General features: G+C 64.8%; 1 protein-coding gene across 5 annotated transcripts in view; it reads left to right on the top strand.

Moving 5' to 3' along the window:
• The window catches only part of TIAM1 (TIAM Rac1 associated GEF 1), a 130,312-nt gene that overhangs the window by 42,896 nt on the left and 72,957 nt on the right, over nucleotides 1-14,459 (top strand). Inside the window, exon 1 of one of the 5 annotated variants that reach the window (XM_045578373.1) lies at nucleotides 1,132-1,177. The exons of the other annotated variants lie outside the window; for them this stretch is intronic. The gene's annotated coding sequence lies outside the window, so the exon portion shown is untranslated. Of the gene's footprint in view, nucleotides 1-1,131; nucleotides 1,178-14,459 lie in introns of those variants that run through there. 5 annotated transcript variants of the gene reach the window in all.

Raw genomic sequence — 14,459 nt, 5'->3', positions numbered from 1 at the left:
CGGCTGTGTCCACAGGAGGTGTGTGGGCCGGAGGTCAGAGGGGGAGATAGATTGCTCCCGCATCGGGGCCAGTGGGCGCCGTTTTGGGGGGGAATGTGTTTTCCGGGGCGCATCGGAGTGGCCACCGCTGAGGTGGGAAGTTTAGCTTTCAGGCTGGGAGGTGGGTCTTGGGGTCCATTGTATTCCCTTCGAAGGTGTCATTGTTTATCTGGCTGGTCCATGGTCACAGCAGAGAGCCGGCTGCAAGTGCTTTTTGTGCTCCTCCCCTCCATTCTTCGATGTTGATTTTAAAATATGGTGTTTTTTTAAAAATATATATTTTATTGATTTTTTATAGAGAGGAAGGAAGAGAGATAGTTAGAAACGTTGATAAAAGAGAAACATTGACCAGCTGCCTCTTGCACACCCCCTACTGGGGATGCGCCCGCAACCAATGTACATGCCCTTGACTGGAATCGAACCCGGGACCTTTCAGTCCGCAGACCGACACTCTACCGCTGAGCCAAACTGGTTTCTGCTAAAATATGTTTTGATTTCAGAGAAGGGAGAGGGGGAGAGAGATAGAAAATCAGTGATGAGAGAGAATCATGGACCGGCTGCCTCCTGCACGCCCCCCCTCCCCCCACTGGGGCTGGAGCCTGAAACCTCGCCCTGTGTCCTGACTGGGAATCGAACCCGGACCCTTCATTCTGTGGGCGGCACTGTCCCCTGAGCCCTGCTGGTGTGGCCTCCCTTTAAAGTCGCCGTCCAGGAGCGAGGTGTCCGTTTGCTGCGTCTGCCTTCTGCCTTCCTGCCCAGGAGGGTGCTTCCTGCGGGTGTGGAGACTCTGTACGCGGCCTCGGCGCCCAAGGCTGAGGACCGAACCGGCCGGACCCCCGCTCCTTGGGACCCAGGCAGCTTGGAAGCCGTGGCTCCTGAGCGCCGTGCGGAGAGGGAGGCGTAGGAGGGGGGAGGTGGAGGAGGAGGGAGCAGGGGAGGGAGGCGGGAGGGGAGGGAGGCGGGAGCGGGGAGGAGCTAGGACTCCCTCCAGCTCCCGGAGGCTGGGCTTCACCGAAACTGCGTTGGGAGCGGAGCGCTGCAGGCAGCCGCTCGCTCCAGCCGCGGGAACTGGGGATGAGAGGCAGGACGGACGGACGGACGGAGGACAGACCGGGACCAGCACCGGCCGCGCCCGAGGGTGAGCTCAGTTTCTCTCCGTTGGTTCCGCTGGCGAGTGTCTGTCGGGACAGGAGGGCGGGGGCCGGCTGCCGTGTGGGGACCTGCGCCCAGCGCCCGCACCAGGACGGCTCTGAGGGGCTCGGTGCCCGTCCCGTCTGTCCCACTGTCCTCTGTGACCGGACGGGACACACGGGCGGGCGGGGCTGTGGGCCGTGCTGCCCACCGAGACGCCGCCTCCCGGTCCTGTCCTCCGGCCCCGCTGCCCTGTGAGCCCCCCCCCCCCCAAGCCTTGGGGTCCAGGGAGACTTCCCGGGATGTCCCAGAGCGAGGGCGTGGCGGGGGGGGGGGGCAGCGGCTCCTGAGGGGCTCCTGGGTCTGCGAGTCGGACCTGGGAGGTCGCCGGCGGCTGGCTGTGGGGTGTGGGTCTGGGACGTTGAATTTCAGTCTCGTGGTGGCTGCTCTATTGGTGGATCCCCCAAGTCCTCCTGGGGCGGGGAGGGAGTTGGGGGTGCGGGTCCCCGAGATTGACATGCAGGCGGCAAACTCGGCCAGAGGCACAGTGCCCCCCTCCCTCTCCCTCCACAGGCGTCTGGCTGGGGGCTTTCTGGGGGGCTGCTCCGTCTTGGGGTCCTGGGGAGGCTGGGTCAGCCCTCATCTGTCCATGTCTGTGCGCCAGGTGGTACGGGGCAGTGCATGTGTGTGTGGACGCGTCTGTGCATGCCTGTGTGTGGATGCGTGTGTGTGCATGCATGTGTGGGCGTGTGTGCGCGCGCCGTGTGTGTGTGTGTGTGTGTGTGTGTGTGTGTGTGGTAAGCTAACCCTTTATGAGTTTTTAGGACAGGGAGCAAAGGTAAAGCAGCATATGGCTGTTATGTTGTCAGGAAAGCAAATTGCCTTTGGAGGGTGTCTCCGCGGGGTGTGCGTTTTGCGTGTGTGTGTGTGTGTGTGTGTGTGTGTGTGTGTGTGTGTTGGGGGCGGGCGGGAGGGTGTTGGGGATCCCTGTCCTAACATCAGGAGAGCGCCAGGCTTGAACTTGAACTTTGGGGTCAGAGGGAGGGTGGTTTTACAGTTTGGTTTCCACCTCCCGGCTTCCCTAAGTTTACGACTTAAGTAGAATGAAGTGACTTTTACACTGAACCAGACACTCCCAGGGAGGCTGGGGGGAGGGAGGGGAAGGGGAGGGTGGGGAGGGGGATTGGTGTGGAGTGGGGCGGGGGTGGGTGGGGAGCTGGGGGGTAGGGGAGGGTAAAGGGCAGTGTGGGGAGGGGGGTGGGTGTGGACTGGGGAGCAGGGTGGGTGTGATGGGGGAAGAGGGGAAGGTGGCTCTCGCTGTCACAGCTGCGAGCAGGTTTCAGTCTGCCAGCTCCAGGGAAGAGGCTGGGAGGTTGAACTTGACACCAGTTCTCCCACCCAGCCCCACCCTGGTCCCCTCCCCACCCAGCCCCACCCTGGTCCCCTCCCCACCCAGCCCAGATCCTCCTCCCTTCCTCACTCCACCCTACCCCATCATCCCCCCCACCCCCCCCAGCCTATAGCACCCACCGAGCAGGAGCAGGAAGGCCCGCCTCCTGGGCGCGGCTGTGAGTCCCGGACAGGCTGGTGCCGTGTGTGGAGCAATAGCCTCAGCTGGAGGCCGGGACGGAGAGAGGCCCCGGACAGGGAGGGGCCGTGGGGCCCCTGACATTGGGGAGCCCCGTGTGGCCTCCAGGCGGTCAGCTCTGTGCCCGCGCGTGCCCTCGGGTCCCTGACCTGGCCGCTCGCTGCCGTTTGTCTCTCCGTGGAGGCAGGTTCAGGTCATCGTGGGGCCCTGCAGGGACCCTGTGGTGGTAAAAACGTGTTTATTGGTTTTAGAGAGGAGGGAGAGAGATACATCAATGGTGAGACTAGTGGACCGGCTGCCTCCCCCACGCCCCCCACGGGGAGCGGAGCCCACAGCCCGGCCTGTGCCCCGACCGGGAATGGAACCCCGACCTCCTGGCTCAGAGGTCGGCGCTCAGCCACGGAGCCGCGCCGGCCGGGCTGGACTGGAAAAGGCGCTGGTGTGAAGGCACGAAACCCCCTCGGCGGGCGCGGGGAGACGGTCGCCCTCGGCGTGTGGGGAGACGGCGTGTGCGGAGACGGCGTGTGGGGAGACGGCGTGCGCGGGGAGACAGCGTGTGCGGAGACGGCGTGTGGGGAGACGGCGTGTGCGGAGACGGCGTGTGGGGAGACGGCGTGCGCGGGGAGACGGTTACATGTGCGGGGAGACGTTACGTGTGCGGGGAGATGGTGCGGGGAGACGACGTGTGCGGAGACGGCATGTGGGGAGACGGCGTGCGCGGGGAGACGGTCGTGTGCGGGGAGACGGTGCGGGGAGACGACGTGTGTGGGGAGACAGCGTGTGCGGAGACGGCGTGTGCGGGGAGACGGTGCGGGGAGACGACGTGTGTGGGGAGACAGCGTGTGCGGAGACGGCGTGTGCGGGGAGACGGCGTGCGGGGAGACAGCGTGTGCGGAGACGGCGTGTGGGGAGACGGCGTGTGCGGAGACGGCGTGTGCGGGGAGACGGTTACATGTGCGGGGAGACAGTCGTGTGGGGAGACGGTTACGTGTGCGGAGAGATGGTGCGGGGAGACGGCCACCCTCGTCATTCCTGGCGCAGCTGGTTCCCGCCTTTCCCCGCCGTCCGCCCGCTGACACCGTGCTCGCTGCCGGCCCCCGCGCTGCTTCTGTTTGTGTTTAAACGGAGCACACACAGGCCCGGCCTCTCCTCTTAGGTGACACACTTCACAGAGCTCCCGGGCGGCTCCCGTCAGAGCAGATCTGAAACTGGCCCAGCCTCTCCGCTGTGAGGCCAGACGGTTAGGGGCAGCTCCGTCCGTCAGAGCATCGTCCCCAGACGCCGAGGCCGCGGGTTCGAGCCGGGCAGGGCCGGGCAGGACTCCTCAGTAACCAGAGGCGCTGTGTGCCGGTGCGGAAGCTGCTCTCTGCTCCGGCTCCTGGGTGGTGGGCGTTCGCCGGGCGCTGGTGAATTGTCGGGGGAACGGGGACTGGAATTCACCGGAGACCCTGCCATTCCGTGTGGCTTCCGCCCACTCCCCGGGGCTGACTCCCCCGGGGCCGGTCCTTCGGGGGCGGGGGAGCCCGTTTCGGTTCCGCTGGGTGCGGAGCCCGGCCCTTTGAGCTCCTGGGGCTGTGAGTAGGTGGCCGGCAGGAACAGGAACGGGAACGGGAGCCGAGGAGCTGGCCTGCGGGAGCTGTGGCCGCAGGAGTTCCCCGCCCTGAGCTTTCGCTTCCTCCCGGAGACGGAGGGATGGGACCTGCCCGGGGCGAGGGGCCTTGTGAGGTGGTTTCTGCATTCTTATTGTTTAACAGTATATTTTTACTGATGTCAGATAGAAAGGGGGAGGGAGAGAGAGGAACATCGGTGATGAGAGAGAGCCCTGGATCAGCTGCCGCCTGCTCACCCCTCACGCACCCTGATGGGGAATCGAACTGGGACCTCCTGGTTCCTAGGCCGACGCTCACACGGAGCCCCGCCAGGCTGATGGAGATTTCGGTGACGCTCTGCCCAGTTGGTCCCGCACAGCGTGTCTCCCCTTCTTTCCTGCTTCCAGCTCACAGCTGCTCTGTCTTCCTTCCAGAAACGTACGAGGTTATGCAGTGGAATTACACACACACACACACACACACACACACTCACACACACACTCCAGATGTGCACACACGTGCACACACCCACACATGCGCGCGCGCACACACACACACAGCCACACACACGGGCACACACACGTGCACACTGACGCACTGACACACACATACAGGCACACTCATACACACACATGCACACACACTCACATGCGCATATCCACACACACACACACATTCACATGCACACTCACACATGTGCATACACACACACACACACACACTGACACACACGTTCACACTGGCACACAAACTCACACACACCCTTGCCCTCTCCTTCTGTTCTTTGTTGTGGGCAGATGTTTACTTCTATGTTTGCATGTTGCCCTAGTGCAGTGATTGGCCAACTGCAGCTCTCGAGCTGTGGTTTGCCGCTCTGTTGACTAATGAGTTTGCCGACCACCGGGATCGGGGCTCAGGCACAAGGAACAACAGCCCCTGTGATTAGCGGGTTGGTGGTGAGCCAGCCAGATACGTTCCCTCCAACGGCTTTCCCTCCAGTGTGTCTCTTCCCTCCCTTCCCGGGAGCCGTTCCTCCCCTCCCTTCGTCTCCCTCCCTCACTGGTTTGGGAGGGAGACGGGCAGAGGCACCCGGTGTAAGAGCAACAGCCGCCTGCTCCTGCTCCAGTCTCGCTGGGCATTGAACCTGCAGGCTCACTGCTCTGTCGTGTGTGTGTGTGTGTGTGTGTGTGTGTGTGTGTGTCCCCGTCCCCCGCAGGTAGGAATGAAGAGGAGCACAGCTCTAAGCCTGAGATGAGAGTGAGGCTGCTTCTCCAAAGACAAGTTTGTGAAATGGGTGACTTCAGAGTGAAAGGGAGGCGGGGACTGAGGACAGTGGGGGGAACTGAGGATGGGGGTACTGAGGATTGGGGGGGACTGAAGATTAGGGGGGCTGAGGATTGGAGGGACTGAGGATGGGGAGGACTGAGTATTGGGGGGACTGAGGATGGAGTACTGAGGATTGGGGGGACTGAGGATTGGGGTACTGAGGATTGAGGGTACTGAGGATGGGGAGGACCGGGTATTGGGGGATTGAGAATTGGGGGTACTGAGTATTGGGGGGACTAAGGATGGGGTACTGAGGATTGGGGGTACTGAGTATTGGAGGGACTAAGGATGGGGTACTGAGGATTGGGGGTACTGAGGATGGGGGTACTGAGGATTATGGGGGATTAAGGATGGGGTACTGAGGATTGGGGGAACTGAGGATGGGGGACTGAGGATTGGGGGAACTGAGGATGGGGGACTGAGGATTGGGGGTAGATTGGGGGTACTGAGTATTGGGAGGACTAAGGATGGGGGACTGAGGATTGGGGGAACTGAGGATGGGGGACTGAGGATTGTGGGTACTGAGGATGGGGGACTGAGGGTTGTGGGTACTGAGGATGGGGGACTGAGGATTGGGGGTACTGAGGATGGGGGTACTGAGGATTATGGGGGACTAAAGATGGGGTACTGAGGATTGGGGGAACTGAGGATGGGGGACTGAGGATTGTGGGTACTGAGGATGGGGGACTGAGGATTGGGGGTAGATTGGGGGTACTGAGTATTGGGAGGACTAAGGATGGGTTACTGAGGATTGGGGCTACTGAGGATTGGGGGAACTGAGGATGGGGGACTGAGGATTGGGGGTACTGAGGATGGGGGTACTGAGGATTATGGGGGACTAAGGATGGGGTACTGAGGATTGGGGGAACTGAGGATGGGGGACTGAGGATTGTGGGTACTGAGGATGGGGGACTGAGAATTGGGGGAACTGAGGATGGGGGACTGAGGATTGGGGGAACTGAGGATGGGGTACTGAGGATGGGGGTACTGAGGATTATGGGGGACTAAGGATGGGGTACTGAGGATTGGGGGAACTGAGGATGGGGGACTGAGGATTGTGGGTACTGAGGATGGGGGACTGAGGGTTGTGGGTACTGAGGATGGGGGACTGAGGATGGGGGTACTGAGGATTATGGGGGACTAAGGATGGGGTACTGAGGATTGGGGGAACTGAGGATGGGGGACTGAGGATTGGGGGTACTGAGGATGGGGGACTGAGGATTGGGGGAACTGAGGATTGCCATGGTGATGCTGTACTGCCCTGTGCTTTCTGAGAGCGTCTGCAGGCTAGGGAGCTGCTGAGAACTCGGGAGGTGGGCTGACTGTTGTGGCCGACCTCACCCCAACAGGGGCAGAGAGCCTGGGGTGCTGGTTAGTACCCCTCACGGAGGGAGGCAGTGGCCCCAAATGTCCTGTGTGTTCTTTTTTTAAAAATATATCTTATTGATTTTTTACAGAGAGGAAGAGAGAGGGATAGAGAGTTAGAAACATCGATGAGAGAATCATTGATCAGCTGCCTCTTGCACACCCCCTACTGGGGATGTGTCCGCAACCAAGGTACATGCCCTTGACCGGAATCAAACCTGGGACCTTTCAGTCCGCAGGCCGACGCTCTGTCCACTGAGCCACACCGGTTTCGGCTGTCCTGTGGGTGCTGAGACTGGAAGCGAAGTGCCCTTCAGCAAAGCCAGCTTTCCTGCGGCCGATGGAGTAAGGGGGTCCTGGCGGCAGTGGTGATCGTGCTGCTTAGACTGGGGGACGGGGAGGGACCATCACGGGGGAAAGCTGGGGTGCTTACGGTTGTGGCATGAGATCTGGGGTTCGTCCCAGCTGAGAGTTCTGACTCCATCAGGCAGTGAGGACGGGCGTGGCCAGGAGTCGGGGCCTCAGGGCTTCCTGGACGTGTGAGCACTCCTCCCGTCACTCATCCTGTCACCGCCCACCGTTTCCCGGGAGACCCTGCCTCCAGGCCAGCTCCTGTGGGTGGGCCCCTTTTCGTACTGCAGAGCCCCCGGCTGGCCCAGTGGTTAGCGTCGACCTGGAACCAGGTCGCGGTTTGGTTCCGGTCGGGGCACAGGCCCGGGTTGTGGGCTCCATCCCCAGTGTGGGGCGTGAGGAGGCAGCCGATCCGTGATTCTCTCTCCTCATTGATGTTTCTCTCTCTCTCCCTCTCCCTTCTTCTCTCTGAAAATTTCACCGACAGGAGGTCTCCCCTCTTCACAGAGTGTTGCGTGCACGTGCGTGTCCTCATCCGTGGGCAGAGTCAGGGTCAGGGTCAGCCTCCCCCCGCCCCGGGCACCGCTGCTCAGGCTGGGCTCCCGGGTTGGGCTGTGTCAGGCCCGTCCTGTGGGAGGGCCTCCCAGCCCAGGCCACCGAGGCCCCCGTGGCCCCCGAGCACGCCCTGCCCTCCACGCGTGAGCCCTGCCCTCCACGCGTGAGCCCTGCCCTCCACGCGTGAGTCCTGCCCTCCACGCGTGAGCCCTGCCCTCCACGCGTGAGTCCTGCCCTCCACGCGTGAGCCCTGCCCTCCACGCATGAGTCCTGCCCTCAACGCGTGTCCGCGAGGGCAGGCGCCGCCCCCTCCTGTCGGGGGCCGTGGGGGCTCGTGTCCAGGCCCCGGGCCCGGGGCTGCAGGCGGGGGTACGGGTCTCAGAGGCAGGCGTGCGGGTCCTCGGGGTGAGATGCTCAGCGGGGTCCGGGGTCCCGGAAGCTGGGTTCTCTGAGGCCCCTGGGGGGTCGGGAGTCCCGTGTCGGTTCCCACGCGGTGGGGCCGGCCCTGCCTCCGGCACAGGCCTCTCAGGGACCTGCTCCTCCCGTCCGCCCGGCTGCTCCGGGCTGGAACCAGCCGGGCAGCCTCGCCCTCGTTCGGGCGGGGCTCAGCGCGCGGCCCTCGCTCGGCGGCCACACCGTGTGCTGTCTGACCTGGCCTTGTTCAGGGCGGACACGATACGTGAGGATGCTCTGCCCACCCTTTGACCCCGCGCCCGCTGCCGCCCCCTCTTGTTTTATATTTTTACTGCGGCCTTCCTCCCCCGCTGCGGGCACCGCTTCCCTCGCAGCCCGGCTTCGTCCAGGAGGCCGTCGGTCTGATTAGCACATTACGCTTTTGTTATTACAGATTGATCTCAGAGGCAGGGGGAGGGAGAGGGAGAAACTTCAACGATGAGAGAGAACCATGGATCGGCTGCCTCCTGCACGCCCCACACTGGGGCTGGAGCCCACAACCAGGCATGGGTCCTGACCGGGAATCGAACCCTGACCTCCTGGTTCCCAGGTCGATGCTCCCCCCTGAGCCACACTGGCCGGGCTCCTGGAAGGTGTGGTTCTGGCTGTCGAATGAGGAGCACAAGCCGATGAAGGAGGAAGCAGTGCTCTTGCTGGAGGGCCGGCTCCATGTTGGGGCGGGAGTCTGCGGGTGAGCTCTTCACCGGGACGAACGGACGGGTGGACGGACAGACGGACGCTCGGACAGACGGACGGCAGCAGGAGGGCCCGGGGCCTCTGGGAGCCGGATCGGACCGTCCCTTCCCCAGGCCCGGCTGCTGTGGAAGGGACAGTGAGTGACGGTGTGCACGTGGCGCCCATGGCCGCTCTGCTTTGAGACCCGAGTTTGGGCCTCGGTTGGGGTGAGCGCCCCCTGGCACGTTGGTCACCTCCCCGCCGGGGAGCGGTCGGGCCGCGGTGGTGTGGGACCCGCCGGGGAGCGGTCGGGCCGTGGTGGCGTGGGACCCGCCGGGGAGCGGTCGGGCCGTGGTGGCGTGGGACCCGCCGGGGAGCGGTCGGGCCGTGGCGGCGTGGGACCCACCGGGGAGCGGTCGGGCCGTGGTGGCGTGGGACCCGCCGGGGAGCGGTCGGGCCGTGGCGTGGGACCCGCCGGGGAGCGGTCGGGCCGTGGTGGCGTGGGACCCACCGGGGAGCGGTCGGGCCGTGGTGGCGTGGGACCCGCCGGGGAGCGGTCGGGCCGTGGTGGCGTGGGACCCGCCGGGGAGCGGTCGGGCCGTGGCGTGGGATCCGCTGAGGTGGCCGTGTTGACGTGTAAACCTCCGGCTCCCACTTGTCTGGGGAGAACAGCCCTGACTGCGCTCCACACGTGCCGGGCACAGTTTTGTCTCGATTCCGGAAGGTTCCAGGCCCGTGGCCGTTCTCCCCGGATCTGTGCCTGGCCTGGAGCAGGGGGTCCAGGCAGCCAGTCGGTGTGGCCCTGCCTTGCCGAGCACGAAGGTTTTCTCAGGAGGAGAAACGGCTCTGTGTGAGCTCGGGGCTGCCCCCGGCCGTGGCCTCTGGCTGGAGGGAGGCCCCTCGGGGTTATGAGGTCACGGTGGTGGTCTGGGGCCGGCGTGGACACAGGGTCGGGTCAGACAGGAAGGGAAGCAGGCCGCCGTCTGTGTGTCTGTCCACCGGGTGGGAGCGGGGACCACGGCCCCCACGTGAGAAACCCGGCTGTGTGGCTGTGTGGCGTCGAGGGTGGAGCGGCTTAGCGGGAGCCACGTTTTCTTTCCATGGCACGTCCGGGCGCTGCGGCTCTGCTTCTTCCTCGTAGAAAGGTCCCAGAGTCCCTGGTTCCCACTCACATTTTATATCCTAACGCCCTCCCCTGAGCCGGCCCTCACCCCGCCGCTCTCAGGAAATCAGCCTGAACCCCGCCCACCGGGGCCCCCGCTTTTCCCTCACGTTCAGCCTCCCCCTGAGCCGGGATCGGTGTGACCGGCCACCACGTGCTCACCGCAGGTGGGAGACGTGATGGTCCGGCCTCAGTCTCCTCATCTGTGAAATGGGCCGCTGCGGACAGACGCTGGGGAGAGGAATGAGCCTGTGGGGGGCCCGGCCGTCCTCAGGAAGTGGCGTCAGCGATCGGTCGGGGAGGAACTGTTCTCCCGCAATCAGATCCTCGGCTTCCTGCCGCGTTTCTCAGAATCGGCCCCCGCTGCTCTCAGCACGCATCCGGGCGGAGCCGGGCCGGGCTCTGAAGGCACCTGCTTCGTGCGTCTCTGATGGGGCCGTGCTGCTCGGTGGTGTGTCCCCACACACCACAGGGACACGCTCAGAGCAGTGCGTGTGCCGCCTCCGTCCCGGATCCACACTCTGCTCGCCCGCGTGCTGGGGCCGGGACCCGGGGGCGTGTCCGCCAAGGCTCGGTGCCTCTGAGCTCCGTGGCCGGGCCTGCCGTTCAAGTTCACGGTTTACAGCGTGTACTCGGCGAGGGGATTCGGTCCTGGTGCTCCCCCAGAATCGCTCTGTGTACAGACGTGTCCACGGGTCAGAAAAGCTTCTGGAACCGGCAGGATTACCAGACCACTTCAGAGAGACGATTCCTCCCCCACACTGAGTGTGCACACATACACACCCCCGTTCCCCGTGAGTCCGCCCCGACCCCCCAGCTCTGAGAGTGCAGCCCCGTTCCCCGTGAGTCCGCCCCGACCCCCCAGCTCTGAGAGTGCACCCCCCCCCCGTTCCCCGTGAGTCCGTCCCGAACCCCCAGCTCTGAGTGTGCAGCCCCGTTCCCCGTGAGTCCGCCCCGACCCCCCAGCTCTGAGTGTGCACCCCCGTTCCCTGTGAGTCCGCCCTGACCCCCCCAGCTCTGAATGTGCACCCCCGTTCCCCGTGAGTCCGCCCCGACCCCCCCAGCTCTGAGAGTGCACCCCCGTTCCCCGTGAGTCCGCCCCGAACCCCCCAGCTCTGAGAGTGCACCCCCGTTCCCTGTGAGTCCGCCCCGACCCCCCCAGCTCTGAGTGTGCACCCCCCGTTCCCCGTGAGTCCGCCCTGACCCCCCAGCTCTGAGAGTGCACCCCCGTTCCCCGTGAGTCCGCCCCAAACCCCCCCAGCTCTGAGTGTGCACCCCCATTCCCCGTTCCCCGTGAGTCCGCCCCGACCCCCCCCAGCTCTGAGAGTGCACCCCCCCCCCGTTCCCTGTGAGTCCGCCCCAAACCCCCCCAGCTCTGAGTGTGCAGCCCCCCCGTTCCCCGTGAGTCCGCCCCGACCCCCCAGCTCTGAGTGTGCAGCCCCGTTCCCCGTGAGTCCACCCCGACCCCCCCCCAGCTCTGAGTGTGCACCCCCCGTTCCCCCTGAGTCCGCCCCGACCCCCCCAGCTCTGAGAGTGCACCCCCATTCCCCCTGAGTCCGCCCCGACCCCCCAGCTCTGAGTGTGCACCCCCCCCCCGTTCCCCCTGAGTCCGCCCCGACCCCCCAGCTCTGAGTGTGCACCCCCGTTCCCCGTGAGTCCGCCCCGACCCCCCAGCTCTGAGAGTGCACCCCCCCCGTTCCCATGAGTCCGCCCCGACCCCCCAGCTCTGAGTGTGCACCCCTGTTCCCCGTGAGTCCACCCCGACCCCCCCCCCAGCTCTGAGTGTGCACCCCCCGTTCCCCCTGAGTCCGCCCCGACCCCCCAGCTCTGAGTGTGCACCCCCATTTCCCCTGAGTCCGCCCCGACCCCCCAGCTCTGAGTGTGCACCCCCCCCGTTCCCCCTGAGTCCGCCCCGACCCCCCAGCTCTGAGTGTGCACCCCCATTCCCCGTGAGTCCGCCCCGACCCCCCAGCTCTGAGAGTGCACCCCCCCCCGTTCCCCATGAGTCCGCCCCGACCCCCCAGCTCTGAGTGTGCACCCCCATTCCCCGTGAGTCCGCCCCGACCCCCCAGCTCTGAGAGTGCACCCCCCCCGTTCCCCATGAGTCCGCCCCGACCCCCCCCAGCTCTGAGTGTGCACCCCCCCCCCATTCCCCGTGAGTCCGCCCTTACCCTCCCAGCTCTGAGTGTGCAGCCCCGTTCCCCATGAGTCTGGGCTAGTGTGTCAGTCGCCGTGTTTGACCTGCGAGTCTCCCTGATGGGAGCTGTGGGGTCCCGTCCAGCTGCCAGTCTGCCCTGCTGTGTCCCCACCCCGGCCCCCAGGCCGGCGCCCCAGCTGCTCCCCATCGCCTGCTGGGCTGACACCCCACCTGTGGTCACATGGCGCTCTGGGACGGTTTCGGGGAGAGTCGGCCTGTTCAGCACGGACGCTGGCTCCCCGAGTGAGGGGGAGTCGGGGGGCCGTCATGTGAGACACAGTTTGAAATGGTCGGCATCACGGTCCCCACAGCAGGCGCCGATGAGATCGCCAAGGCCACGGGCAGGCCGTTCCCAGGAAGCTGGGGGAGGGAGGGCACCCGAGGCTCAGCGGCACCAGCTCCGCTCCGGTTCCGGCTCCGGCTCCCGCGTGAGGGCGACCAGAGGGTCCTCTCTCTCCCGCCCCCCCCTCCCGCCCCTCCCTCCCGCCCCCCCTCCGAGCTGCCTCCCCGTCCCCATCTGTGTGGTGGTCACCTGTGCCGCTCCAACAGTAACCAGCGGCGTCCCCGGCTCCAGGGGTATGTCTGGAAGCCGTGTGTGGACGATGGTCCTGCCTCTCCGTGAGGCGATGCCCACGAGCCTCAGGGCTGCGCCCGTGGAAGCAGAACCTTTAAAGTTCGTACATTTCCTAAATGCCCCCCTCCCCCAAACACACACACACGTCTGGCGCCAGCACCTGTGCTGAATGATCGGGACCCAGGAGCAGGGCATCCTCTCCTGAAACCGCCTCCCACCCCCTCCTCACTCAGCGCGGGCGGCTGTGGGGGGGCCTGGGCGAGGCGCTCGCCTTTCCTCCTCTCCTCCTCCTCCTGCTCGCTGCCCTCGCGGGCACCTCCTCCGTCCCATCCCCTGTCCCTTCCATCCCTGTCCGTTCCGCTCACCGCGGGGCTGGCACAGGGACCCAGGCCACGGACCCAAGGACGGGAGAGCAAGCTGTTTCTCGCTGTCACAGGGAGACCCCTGTGCTGTCACCACGGGCCGGCCTTCCTGGGTCGTGGGGGGTGTGGGGGGCACATGCCCTTGGCACCTTGCGAGGAGGAAGGTGGGAGGGGCTCAGGGGACTTCTCTCTCCTTCGCCTCGGCTTCTGAGCCGCGTCCTCTGGAGTGCGTTTCAGAAGGCCTGGTTCTACCCGCCGTCCATCCCGTTGGAGCCCGTGGTGGCCGGGCCGGCTGCTGTCTGACTGGAGGTGTGGGTCCAGAGGCCCCAGAGGCCGCCCTGAGGACAGCGGGCGGGACGCGTGGCCTTGGCTGTGTGTGGAAGGTGACATTTCCCTCCCTGAGCCCAGAAGCCCGGCCCATGCAGACGGGGCTGCTGTGTCCGTCTGGCAGGCTTTCCCCGGCACCCCTTCCTGTGCTTCTCAGCCCCAGGTCTGTTCGTGTTCATGTCCACATTCATGTCAGTGTTCATGTCCCTGTCATGTTCATGTTCGTGTCCATGTCTGTGCTCAGACCCGTGTTCATGTCCCCGTCCATGCCCGTGTCCATGTCCGTGTTCCACAGCTGTCTCGGCAGGATGAGAGCGTGTAGAGAACTTGAATCAGGTTTTGTTGTTTTAACCTTCACCCGAGGTATTTTCATTGACTTTTTTAAGAGCGAGTGGAGGGGGATGGGGGAAACATCGAAGTGAGAGAGACGTGTCGATTGGTTGCCTCCCACGTGAGCCTGACCTGGGCTGGGTTGAACCCTCCACCGGAACGAACCCGTCTCCTCCGGTGTGTCCACCGCTGCATGCTTTCATTGATCTCAGCCCCGCACTGGATCGAGCCCACAGCCCCGACCGGGGTCGAACTGCGGCCTCCTGGTTCATAGGTTTACCAACCCCTGAGCCCTGCTGGGCGGGCTAACCCTGTTCTCAAAGGGCAGTGAGCTGTGATTAGGGAAGACTGAAACAGACACATTTCCCCTTCACCTGAACGCAGACTCGAGTGAATTTGCAGGAAGTGAAGGTAAATGAGCAAACAGCACCAGGT

This window comes from Pipistrellus kuhlii, unplaced genomic scaffold, assembly GCF_014108245.1.
Source record: "Pipistrellus kuhlii isolate mPipKuh1 unplaced genomic scaffold, mPipKuh1.p scaffold_m20_p_99, whole genome shotgun sequence".
NCBI classification, from domain to species: Eukaryota; Metazoa; Chordata; class Mammalia; order Chiroptera; family Vespertilionidae; genus Pipistrellus; species Pipistrellus kuhlii.
Note: the sequence above shows the minus strand (reverse complement) of the source record. Positions and strands in the feature narration are given on the sequence as shown.